The following is a 14834-nucleotide window of genomic DNA, read 5'->3' as shown; positions in this document are numbered from 1 at the left end:
ATTTGATACTTTTTCAGACTTATGACCAGATGAGAAAACTATAAGTTCCGTTTTATCCGAATTCAGTTTCAGAATATTGTTATTCATCCAGTGCATGATTTCAGAAACACAATTTGCTACACGATTTACCATGTCTTCGATAGTTGATTCATCTATTGGTTCAAACGACAAATACAATTGGGAATCATCAGCGTAGAAATGTACATTTAGTCCGTGTTTTCGACAAATAGCACCAACAGGTTTTGTGTACATGACATAGAATTTAGGACCCAGGACGGAACCTTGGGGGACACTATAGGTCATGTGCACGGGCTCGGAAAGCTCACCGTCAATACATACGGTCTGGTAGCGGTCGCTTAAATACGATTTCATCCACTCGAGTGGCATCCCAGAAATGCCAAAATGATGTTCAAGACGTGTGAGCAATGTTTTATGGTCTATGGTATCAAACGCCGCAGATAGATCAAGCATCACTAAAATAGTACTTTTTGTTGGTCCAGTGCTAGCAAGATGTCGTTTTGCACTTTGAGTAAGGCAGTTTCTGTGGAATGAAATTTTCTGTATGCTGATTGATAAGGTTCATGTAGATTGTTGGATTCCAGATGTCTTTCTAAGCGAGTGTCTCCAGCTTTTTCAATGATTTTCGACAAATACGGAAGATTTGCGACTGGTCGGTAGTTTTTGAATATGTCAGGATCCAATGATTCTTTTTTCAAAAGAGGACGAATGTGCGAGTGTTTGAATGACGATGGCACTTCTCCGTCCCTCAATGAGATGGTGGTAATGTTTGTAATTATTGGAACAAGCTCAATGGAACATTCTTGATAGTTCTATCTAAAAGAAGACCAACTATCTTTTTATCAAATTACCGGTGCCTTCGAATCATTTGTTCTCGATTAGAATGCAACCTTTTTTCCTTACACTCAGTGAGTATAGCAGCATGCCAAATATTTCTCTCTTTTTTGTAGTTATATATCATTACTATTTCCTCTCTTATGTCTGTCTCATTGCTTTCAATAGTGTTTACATCATATATTAGTCTGGCTATTCAGTTATATCGCGTTATTATGCTGGATGCGTCGCTATTTCTATACATGTCTAATTATTCTGAGAATTGCCAAGTAAAGCATTGGTGTTGAACAAGGTCAATGGCGAGCATCCATCGGATTGTAATATGCTAAAATAAATTGGGTAACTAAGTAAAACACTTCAATTTTTGTCTTTGATTTTATCCACACCTTAAAGCAGAAGGCTGTGCGTATGACTTCACATTTCTAAATATTTATTCCATAGAACTATCAAGTGAATTGGTGTACATATACTGGTGTGATAAATAGTGAATGGGAAGACAGTATTTCGTCGATATTAGGTGAATAAATGTAAATGTACTTCACTATATTTTAATCGTTCTATTTAAGAACGTTGAACAGAATCCCGGTCCGATTACCGAAAAAGGGTGAATTCGCTATCAGTCATTCAGATGATTACTCGCAGTACAATAAAAGTTTCAGAACTACTTTTAAAATTCATTGTAGCTGCTTCCCCTTGATCAAAAATGAACACTGCACATTGAACCAGGAACTGTTCGTAAAAAATATTTCATAAGTTTAAATAAAAATATATTTGGAAATTAACAACTTACCATTTATTAGAAAAATAGTTATCCAGTTTTTCAAACGTTTCCTTAATCTTGAATCTTGCAGTTCGAACATTTGCTTTTATACCAAACCCATTAACTACGAAAAAATAGGTTCGAACATAAATAGAATGTTATATCATCGCTCAAATGTATTTTAGCGTTGTACTACGTAATAAAAATTCACACAACTATTTACAGATAAACTGATATTTTTGTACCCCAACCACGCCTTAAAATTTACCTTGACATACACCATCATCATACAGATACTATTTCGCAGTCATTTCAGTTTTAGAAACAAAAAAAGTAGGTAGGCATTAATCTATGGTATGTGTTTTATTCCATTTTTTTGATATTCCGTATGTCAAAGACAATGAACATAAGACCTATGGAATTATTAAGAAGTGTAGAACACCGTTTTTACCTGTTGGTAAAGTATCCCTAATATTAATGCCACCTTTATGCCAAGTTCCAGAAGAACAGGCAGTAAATTACATATCTATTTACGTTTCCGAGCTATAAGGATACTTTGGTCATCAAAGTTTATTTCTTGCATGAAATAGACGGATGAATCTATAACTTCGATCAATCATATAAAGCTATGGTACTTATGAGTACTCTCTTAAAGGTAAGAGTTGATTTAATTTGTTTCTAAAAGTGACAATTTAACCAGGTTAGAAAGTAAAAAAAAAGTCATTTATTCAAAGTAAATTCCGGATATCGTTCAAACGAACAGTGTAAAGCTATGGTATTTGCAGCAATACGCATACACAGCTGACCTTGGCAATAAAAAAACTTATATATATATTCACTACTACTGATAACTCCATCTCTATTAATGTACTGCTGCAGTTGAAGAGATAAGGAAATTCGTTTAGACATACACTGGTTGTTTGTATTAATTGTATGAAACTTTTGCCTATCCCAGGCTTTGTGTGAGATATGCCCAGTAACAGAGCGTGTATTGTTTTTGTTCCATATTGCCAAGCTGTACGTGCTATTCGTAGTGAGTTATAGTAAAAAAAATGAGTGTAACTTACCCGCATTCTACTCATTGTACTTCACACTTGCATGAAAGCTCCACCTACTGGTAACCGTTCTGATATGATAATTAATGATTAAATATAAAGTGAATAAAAATAAGAATGTAATAATATTCACATTATCTCCAATTCAAATTAATAATACCTTCAATACAAACTGACACGAGTGTACAACGTCATTATTGATTGACAAGTCGCTGTGTCATAACAGTGTATTTTGGGAGACTTCAAAACACGCCATTTGTACCGGGACATTTTGAGTTTTCAGGCTATACATGTATCTGTGCAACTGACAAAGTCCAGCTGTTAACGCGGACACAATATCAAATATTTACGTGGTTTGCGTCTCATAGGTTTAGGTGTTACAGCGGACACAATGTCAAATAAAAACGCATTTTACGTCACATATGTATGGGTATGCTTAGCACGTTAATGGTGAGTTAAGATTGTTTCATATTTTACAATGATAACAACGGCAAGGTGATGTACAAAACCAAGACAAAAAAACGTGTTTGTTAATGCCAGTGTAATAAACGTGCACTGGGAAAATCGCAAACGACTTTTAGGTCCAACTGTAACTTTTACGTCAATAATTATCAGGACAAGTTGTGTTTCGCAACCTCGCAATTAGCGCCACACTCGTCTTGATATTTGCATCAGGACAAAAAACGTGTTCCTACCTCAATGTACCAATGTTTTACATGATATAATGAAAAAGCTCATTCAAGCTATAAATATCGTCTCTTAATAACAACATGTCAAACTGCGTACTTTCTTAATGTCGGGAAACATTAAACACATTTGCGAACTTAGGAGAAGGAACGTTTTATTATGAAGACACGTTTAATTCATTACTGTCGTTATTACGAAACAAAAATACTATGATGATCATAATGGTTAATTATCTGATATTTGTATAAGATGCATGATGGGACCTATTGACACATTGTTTAAATAGCACAAAGAGAAAACAGGCCAAATTGGCATGCTCATATAATGCGTTACAAAGGAATGTAATACTAAGTTATTTACTAAAGTTGAATACAATAGCATCATAAAATATTTATACACTCGCCAGACACACATTCACACAGAGATGACATTATTGCGAATGCCTTTAGACGCGCGCTCATGCCAAAATATTTGTTTTTAATTATCAGCGCCTTAAGAACTAGTTGTTGACCATGAACGTATAAAACACAGCGGTTGGTGCCGAAATGAAGGAAGTTTGTTCGGCAATGAAGAAAGCGTATCTTGGAGAGCTTTGGCGAGTTCTGCAGTTTAATATAAAAGATTGCAGCTTTTTATTCTACTAAACATTTCACAGGTTCACAGGAGCGTAGCTCTGTTAAAATAAATTAGGTTGTTTCGATTTATTTTATAAGAGCTAAGAATGAAGTTATCGCTTTATGTATAGAAAATTTAACGTGAAAAAGAAAATTCTTTCATTATATGTTTATTATGGTTCTAATATTGTGCCCATATTCGAACACCGCGCGTACGCCATTGCTTACCGGGGATATTTTTTTTTATAAAAGCCTTCTTCTTAACGATTTGATTTTTAAAGTTTATATGCATCCCTTAAATACTAATTCACACAATATTAATCGAATACACTATCACTAGGTATCATCCATTCAGACTTCTTTGACAACCACTATGCATAAGACCTCTGTTTACCGTGTTACACAATGCCTCGGTACGTTAAACAGTTTCTGGATCTTAGTTCAGAGTTTAAGTAGAGGCATTTTACGTTCATAATAAAAACATGAAATGACTTTAGTTGATTTTTGTGGTGATACTCCTAAACGTCAAAGCCCAATACTGATAAAGTCTGAGAAAAGAATGATGTTACAAAAATAAAATTGATTATGGGGTCAACCAATGAACTTGTCACGTAATGTGCAAGAACTGATGGATGATTCGCATTATTACACCATTCAAAATATGACGTACTATCAGACTTCATGTGAAAAGCAAACATTGCCAATGTCAATGCAATGCGGATGGTAGCAAAAGTCTTTTCAATATATATGCAGAATGTTCGAGGGCAAAGAGAGTTCTATGAGTTTTATAAGAGCTATTTTGGTCTTGGACTTGTGACAATGGTTTCTGCCTCGTCGAGAGGACAGTGTTTGATATGATTACTTGGACTCAGAAATAAAACAAAACACAACAACAACACAACAGGTCAAGTAAACTATTATGCATATAAAACAGATAAAAAACTTGTTCCTTTATATTTTCACAAATATCAGTTTTAATTAATTTCGGCCAACGTTTCATGATATTCACAAGAAAGCGTCGCAAAATTTGGACATTCGAATTTATACGGATACAAGCACATATTGGATCAAAATATTTAAACAGATACCGGCGACACTAGGTTTGTACATGCAATACAATTTTTCTCCATGATGTATTAAGTATCAAAGCAAGAACTAGCTATTACGTTTTTCCAACTCAAAACAAACAAAACATCCTTCCACAGTAAATAGCCGAAATCGCGCCTCACATGCCAAATTGACAAATATTCTACATGTACACGGGCATTAACCTATTATACGACCTTCCGCTAAATGTGTTATACTTATGAAAGGTTAATTACAGTATCAATATCAAATACGATTTAAGTTGAAATAATTGAGATACAGACTAGAGTATAATACATAACATTACTATGCTTATTTTATGACATCACTATCAACTTGTCTCTAAAAAGAATGCCTCAGACAAAATGAGTATTGAGACAAAACAATTTCACTTATTTCTTTAACAAGAATAGATACAGAAACAAAACACATATTAAATGGCTGCAATTGCAATAACATGCATGCTGTGTTCAACTACTGATCGTTTTAAAGAAAATAAAATCCACGAGGCTTTGTTGTAAACGTTAGGCATTATCGATTATTATAAACATTGAGTACGAGGGGAAAAAATGATTGTTGTCAAAAGTTAAAAATGTTTAGTTTAACAAGGATTGAAACCATTGTTTACTGTCGTCGTCTATCAAGTTAATTACCTGATTGGTTGATGGCTGCCAGTGTCTAAACCTTGTGGCTTATCAACGAGATATCCACCATCTCTAGGTGATACGAATAGGGGGAGCTAATGGTGTTCAATTGAAGGTTATATTTGCATTTAAGCATTTTATGATGTTATTCTTTTATTTCTCCGTTATATACTTTTTTCAATTGGCCGTTGGCGGTTCAAAGTATTACATATGAGTAAACGGGCTGCATCTCAATGTTTTGGTTATCTACATATGATAAGATTTAACAAATAAGAATAACTTTTTTGTGGTAATTAACACTCACGGTCAGACAAGACATGTACATTCAGAGCTGATGATAGTGGTACGGGGTATTTTTATTGTTCGGCATCGCTTATTAATGCATTGCTATTGTTTCTATGACGTGGATGGTCATTAGAGCTCATTTCTGAGATTTTTGTATGAGACAACTGTCATGACTAATACTTTAAGGCATAACGCCAGAATAAAACAACCGTGGCGGTAGGTTCAAGTGTTTTGGTAATATAATATGGTAATAATTAAGATAATTGAATACATTAGGCATCGCATAAAACATCGGCCATATATGCACTTACACAGAAAGAGTGGACGTCATTGACTCCACATGAGTCTGAGATTTAATTTGAAGTATGTTGTAATATTGGTGCATCAGAATGATCATTTGTTTGCATTCGCAGTAACAATAACAAGAACATTACCACTTAAGCAACGGCTGATTGTAAAACCAGCACAGCAAAACTGATTTACTTGAAATCTAACTTGATTAATCATATTGATAGTCCTCATTCACGAATTAAATTGAATATAACTACTCAAAAGATGTCTCAATGTAGTTCAAAACGTCGACTAGTGTAAGTTCCACTAGAGATTTGGCCGATAATTTAAATCATGAATACTACCTCTGAAAATTGTAGTAATATTTTAATTGAGTTGTTTAAAGCAGAATCTCTCTAAATGCTGGTGATGCACATGCAGAGATCAGTAAGTGGTTTAGTTGTTTAGATTGTTAAAGGTTCATCTATACAAACAGTACTTGTTGGAAATATGGTCCGACAATACTTATGACATGTTTTCTTTGTTAATGATAATGTATATATATTAAAACTGATAAAGTATTAAGTTGGTATAAAGTTTTAGGAATTTATAATATACCTTCAATATTCGAGCCGACCCTAAATTATCCGACTCTCCGATGGGAGAATCTGTCTTATAACTCCATAATCAATATGTTTACAAAATAACCGAAATACGTGTGAAGATTTAGCATATTTATTTGGCACTGCATTCCCCGATTTCTCAAATAAGCCCTCATAATTGTGATATAAGATACAATAACGAGTCATACTTACGTTTGATGATGATATCCGTTCTTTTACTCTAGCTCGGAAGTGTCACTGGCTCTTTTTTGTATACAGCTCCTAGAAGAGCTGGAGCCACTGTTTCGCAACCGTGTACCAATGATTTTGATGTTCTAATAAATTATATACACTCATTAGTACAAGTATTAAATATGGACTGAAAAGATATGTTACAACCGTATTATCATGACATTTGTCTGCTTATAAACACATTCATTGTGTTTACTTGATGATATTTTATTCGAATATTCAGAACAATAGAAAAATATTACTCATTATGACTTGTCATTGTTTTGTTGAAACAGCATGTTGTATATACTTTATATTCATAACATATGTTAGCTTGTTGATAAGTGTCATTATACTTATGTTTTGTTCCAAAACTATTTATCATGATATCTTAATAATTATTGAGATGAACTAATTATCTATTTATCAAATTACCGGTGTCATTAAATCATTTGTTCCCTATTATAATGCAAACTTTTTCATTACACTCAGTGGGTCTATGAGAATGACAAATTTTCCAAATATTTATTACTTTTTGTAGTAATTTATCTTAAATATTTATTTCATAGACGTGTCAAGTGATGGGCAAAAACGTATTCTGGTATGACAAATACTTATTGGGTAGACAGTACTTCGTCGATTTTAGGCATATGAATGTAAATGTACATCACTATATTATTACTCGTTCTATTTAACGACGTTGAACGGAAAACCCGGTCCGAGTAACGGGTGTTATTCGCTATCAATCATTCATCTGAATATTCGCAGTATAACAAATTATCATACAATAACGAACAAATATCAGAATTATGATCATAATGCTTTACTGAAACCCACCTTTCAAATACAATTTTAGATTGAACTTTAGAACTAAATAACTTTAACACTGTGTATCGTAAAGATGTAAATAATATCTCTGGTGGGATTCTATTATACGTCAATAATGCTTTAGTATCGAAACGTGTCACCGAGCTTGAGAAGGCTCTTTCCGAATTAATATGGATTGAATTAGATGACGGTGTCAACCGATATTTATTATCTACATTGTATTGGCGTATATATACTACAATTTAAGGACATACTTGACACTAGTCTAAAAATAGCCTTTGAAATGTTCAAGATAGCGGTATAATAAAAATCCAGTAAAAATAAGTGATTATTTCAGCACTAATGTAAACATTAAATTTTAAATCACTTAGAATGAATTGATACAATAGTTAAGTTTTATTATATATAAATATGGAAATTACGATCAACTTAATAATAAAAATAATGAGTATTTCTTGTCATTTATAGAGCAAAATTCTTTGGAAGACGCATGCTGTGCCTTCACAATTTTTTATAGAGCTGAAAAATAAATACGCGAAAAGAGGAAACTATAAGGCCAAATGATAAACCGCGGTACTACTTGGACGTAAAGCTATAAGAACAAAATTGCCTAGCGACTGGAATAAATAGAAAACCCTTAAACATAAGGTCAATAACTTGATAAAACAATCATTTTATGGAAATGTAGATAATTCTTTAAATGATATATCCAAACAAAAATCGAGAAATACTGGTAAACAATAAAGTGGAGTGGAGTTACCTCCGTTCAACTTAAGGTCGCCTGAAACTATAAATAATTTTGAAAAAAATATCAAAACACGATATAATCGACAAACTCACTATGATTTGGACGTGAACAAAGCAAATTGACATGATGAAATAAGCCACTTCCTTTTAAGAAATACTACGATATCAGTCTGACAACCATTTATTCTACTTTTAAAAAAAAACACTGTAAAATAATCAGTTCCCAAGCAATTTGAAATAAGCAAATATGATCCAACTTTTTGAAAAGGAGAAAAAAGTATCAAAGAAGAAAATTCAAAGGCAATTACAGAACAATATCACACATAAGCTGTGTTGGAACAGTTTTGAAAAAAGTATTTAAGTGTATTTATAACCATTTAATAAGAAACTAACAAGTATTTAAAAATCAATCGAGATTTCTTCACGGGTATTCTACCGTGTATTAACTTAATATTTACCAAGTATGCATACTCTATATCAACGATGTAAATACATATTGTGTTGAAAAAAAAATGTATCAAAAGATGTTTTAACAAATCGACACGGTTGCATAATGACATCAATGACTGACTAGATCATGACATAATTGTAAGAAAGGTAGCAAAAAACAACTAGTACGGGTACGTGTACATGTGGCCTAGGTTTCGAAGTTAATCGTTATCCACACGTACATATAACAGTACAAGACGTTTACCGCGACCTCTCTTTTTTCTGATAGATATACACACTCTTCGGGAGATTTGCATCAGGGTAAATGTTCTCCTATCCACGTTCTAGACAGTAGTATAAAAAAGCTTGTCCTTGCAATTAATGCCTTCCGCCGTATATGTCAAACCCACGCGATGTCCTATTTATGATAACAATATAACGCTCAGCGAACTTTCTTAATATCTTGTAACATAAAACACACTTGCGACATTATGAGAAAGGATCGTTTTAGTGTGAGAGTCGTATAATTAATTACTGTCGTAATTACGAAACAACTACTATGATGATTATCATAGTTCATTATCTCGATATTTGTATGAGGCAAATGACAGGATCAATTAATGCATTGATTAAATTACATCATATGATGTGAGAACAGACTCAAACCAGAACATATCATATTATTTTAATATGATTATAACAAATTATTACATTGTACCGTTGTTCGAACACCGCCCATGCGTTTCTGCGTGCCGGCGACAAAAATGATTATCCAGAAGCATTTTTTGAAACTGGTTAACTCTTTGGTAATGGTGAAAGTTAGCCGAAGCGTTTATTGATTAGTAAATATAAATCCAATAATTAGTTCCAACTAACCAAATCATTTAAATAGGGAAGGCGCAAAAAGTTACCATTGGACCACTTCAAAATTGTATACAATCGACTGCCGACCAATTTCTTAATATTTTTTTATTTATATTATATCCATCCCAAAAATACTTAATGCAACACGGAACGAATACAACTTTACATTAAAACAAATACACAATCACTATTCCTATTCCTCATCTCTTATGACTATTGTTAGTAACAAGATCCATAAAATACCGGTTTGCTGAGTAACGCAACATTTTATTACGTTAACAACTATTCGATTCTAGATCGGTTTTGAATTATAAAAAAAATACGTTCACCACAACAACATGCATAGTTATTGTTGATTTTAAAAGGGATAAAGATAGACTTTAAAGCTATGTACTGATACATCTAACAAAATATGTACTTTATTCTAGTATCTTGATAACTCTAATATATCGATGTTAAAAACTATACCTGTGATAGAGAAAGACACACTTTGGACAGCTGTTATTTAGTATGCAAGCGAAAATTCGCACGATTCTTTGTTCTCAAGTTTATCATAATTTAGTAGTTGTACAGTGAAAGTCTTGAATCATAAAGTTATAATACCCAGGTCACTATGTAAAGTATCATTTTACTATAAAAAAAATTTCCACTAATATGATAATGGGGTCCAACCAGAAATTATAGATTTTTCGCATAATGTACCGATCAAAATAAGACTTACAATTTGACGACATTTGCACAACAGATATATCGTCTATGAAAAAGCATAGTCGATGGTTGCAATACCCCTTGTTTGTTGAAGTACTGATGCAGAATTTTTGAGGACCAAGAATGTGCTTTGTGCTTTACCACTGGTACTTGAATTTCGGACTTTGGTTAAAGCCGAGTCGAGTTATCGGTCCTCCAGTTGAACATTTGGACTTTGAATATAAAATGGCATTCAATAAACAAAATTAATGATAAAGGCTTTTTTGGTATATTTTACAAATAGCAGGTTTTAACATTTTCCACATTCCCTTATATGCACAAAAAAAGCATCACAATTTTTAAGCAGTCGAATTAATTTGAACAAAATTTGAAAACAATACCGACGACCTAAAGGCCTGTATATGCAAGAAAATGATTTATGAAGACTCCAAACAAGACCTATCAATATTGTTTTCAAATTGAAAATCCTTCCACGGGGAATTGCCGAAATCGCGACTCACATATCGAATTGACATTAGTTCGTTATGGACTTAGTTTGTAGCCTTATGTTAAATGCGAGGACGGGAACCCGTGACTCGAAACATGTGTTACCGTTTGAACATCGACGTTGTATACAGCAGGATATGTGAGTATAGATGTTCCTGCTGTATACATGAAATTTAAATATAACTAAATTGTCGAGAAAGTTAATAAATATCATAAACACTCTCAACAACTGTTAATTTAAATTCCGTACAGACAGTACACTGCATACCAAAATTACACATTTTATCAACATTTCCAGCAAAATGAATATATGGAAATCATAAACATTTAAATTATTCTGACATAATTATATTCAAAAAGTGAAACAACAAGTCTCATATGATTTTAATTGAAATAAATGACAAACAAAATAGTCTCACATACAGTATTTATATCGAGTCATAAACACATTCAGCAGAAAAAAGGAAACTTAAATGGCTGTCAAAGCATCAACATTGATGTGGTGTTCAACTACTGATCGATTAAATGACAATGGAAGTCATGTGACTTCGTGAGGCATTATCTTTTAATAAACACACTGAGTACGAAAGAGAAAAAGATGATTGTCGTTAAAAGATGCCTTTGGGTAGTTAAACACGGGTGGCTAACAATGTATACTGCCGTCCATCAAATGAATTCCCTGATTGACTTGATGCCTGCCTCTTTTTAAACCTTGTGGCTTATCAACGAGATATCCACCATCTCTAGGTAATACGCATGGGAGTAACTAAAACTTGTTAAATTGGAAGTTATTCTGGATATTATGATGTACTTCGTTTATTTCTCTTATAAATAATGTTTCAAATGCCCGTTGATAGATCAAAACATTACGGTTTTGTAAATGGCTGCATCTCAATGATTTGGCTATCTATCTCGTACAAATGTTCACTTTGAACAAAAAACAGTAGTTATTAACACTCGATCTGACAACACATTTACATTCAGTGCTGGTGTTAGCGGAACAGAAAATTGTTATTATAAGGCACTTTCCTTGATATATTGTTGTTATTTCTTAGACATGCATGATCGTTAGAGCTCATTATAGAAAGTTTAGTATGAGACAACTGTCAAGACTTATAATGTATGGCATGTATCAGGAGAAAAAATACGGGCGGTACGTTTAAGTATTTTGATGAAATAATGAGATAATTGAATACATTTGGGATCGCATTCATAACTATTGACCATGTTTGCCCTTACACACACACACACACACACACACGCACACACGCACACACACCACACACACATACACAAAGGAAGTTATTAACATATACTTATGTCGGTATGCATGTACAATGCTACAGCAAAACTACAGAGACAAAATATTCGGTTAATACATTGTTATGCTCACTCGACTTATTATTTACTATGACATCACCTTTCTTACCAAACTGACAACAGATTGAACAATATATTGGTTGTAAAAAAATGTTCCGATCCAAAATTTTAATTGGCACCCTTTGATTAAGGACGATGATATTATAGGGTGTGATTATGCACAAAACTGGCCGCATTTCCAAGTGTGTTCTCTCGCTTCGCCCGCCCGTCATTTATATAATGCTTTTATCTATTTTAAATAATTGTTTGTCTTAGGTTGTATTATGTTATGACATTGACAAAGATAAGCCCAGATAAAGCATACGATTATCAAGCAATATTGGGACGATTTATTACTTATTTTTTCCAAATGGTATTCAATTTCAAAATAAAAAGGTATTCTTGATTCCGGTCCAAAATGGGTCTTTTGGATAACAGGGGATGGAAGGTGGGGTTGACACCCTCCTTGGTACAATATTATCCCCACAAGAAGATGTCATTGTTTGCCCGTATATCTCCGTCGAACGCAGGAAAAGTGTGTCACTATATTACACAGTAACGTTTAATAAATACACTTAATTTAGTTGATCCCTTCAACTAACACGCTGCAGACCTGATTTTCATTTCCGGAACATTACCTTTGCCTTTGTTTAACCATTTCCGTGTCCCTTGGCCTCATAATGAGCTATCACCACTGAGCTGTCGGGGCGGTCTTGAATCATCAAGATGCATTAACTATTGTTGATCTACTTTAATGAACTTTTTAATGAACATTGTAGGGCAGTTCATGAATTTTAAAACCAGTACATCAGTTCATTAACAGGTTTTCGACTTGGCATTAATGCCGATCAGGATCGTTACTGGTTGCATATGGTATAAAGGTGGTATCTTAAGAGCGAGAACCTTATTTTATTTTTTTTACAGTTTTGAAATACATTTATTTTTTCTTGAACGATAGTACGAGAACTACTTCATTTCTTGTTAAAGGTCTTGAACGCATGTTTAAGATATGTATATTGCAGTTTCGAAATCAGGGTTTAAGGAATGATAGATTTAAAACAGTTCTTCAAGTTCTGAAAGAGTCGTAGAACTGATGTTTAGTTCTTGAACCTTTCTCTCATGGGATTTGCTTGCACTAAATTTGAAGTGGTTTATATCAGCGCTGATTAGGTTTGTGGGAATATTGTCGTAATTCGACTAATACCAATTCTATCTAAAAAGAAAACGGTTTATTTATGATTTCTAAGTTTTTAGATTTCAATTTCAAGGGTTTTGGTAACGATAAGAAACTCTTTTTAGGTCTACAGACAGGTCTACTCAAACATTCACATAATTTGAAAACTGCATCATAAAAAAGATGGACCACATCTAACAAACTAGTCGTAAATATCAAAAATGCACTTTTAGGAGTACAAGAACAATATAACTCTTACAGAAATGCTTACACATCAATACAATCAAAGAAAACACACCCGTTTCTCAAAAATAAAACACAAGTATTTTCTGGTAAGTGTACAGGGTTAATTTGGGTAGATCTGTGTGGAGACACTTTTTGCGCAAGTAAATCGAGTGTTATTGTTATTAACGGGAAAATAATGATCTACCAATGCGATGTTTATAACCAAGTAAACATAATGCGTCTATGTACAGACAACTGAGGTCGTAAAAAACATTCATCATGCCGGGTGTAATACACTTTTGTTCTTGACTATTGGATTCAATAAAATAAACATATGTACGTATTACATTCATCATGCAGCTGTTACATATGATACTTAATTACTGAATCTGCTTGACGATCAATGCATTGCAAAAAACATTTAATGTACGAGATCCAACAAAACGCCAACTTTTCTCAATTCCGTAATTGACAAATTGTTTCATAACTCTGCTGGTTGCCTTCCTGTTTTGCGAGTGGAAAAATGTGCTATAACCAAATGAAATAGACAGTTGATGTAACTTTACAAGAAACTATCGAGCATGTGTAAAACTAATTACCGCTTATTGACTAATTGTCCTTTGTACTGCGCATTTTTCCATGGGCACTTGTGAAATAATACTGAACATCCAAATCGAAATTGAACGTCTGCTACTGCCATTATACAAAAGTTGGTAAACTTCAAAGACGCTTATTTATTCTCATAATGTTTTTTTAATATGTAAAACTTCCTGAATCTATTGATGTCAATTTCGTTTCGAAACATAAAAGTATAGCAAATTATGTCAAAAATATGTGTTTTGAGGTCATCAACATGAATAATACAAAATGTTGTATATAAACATTTGTGACTAGTAGGTGTAAAAATAAGTGTTTCCTTCATGTCTCC

Source organism: Mya arenaria, chromosome 15 (assembly GCF_026914265.1).
Source record: "Mya arenaria isolate MELC-2E11 chromosome 15, ASM2691426v1".
Classification (NCBI taxonomy): domain Eukaryota; kingdom Metazoa; phylum Mollusca; class Bivalvia; order Myida; family Myidae; genus Mya; species Mya arenaria.
The sequence above is the reverse complement of the archived record's forward strand: the minus strand, read 5'-3'. Positions refer to the sequence as shown.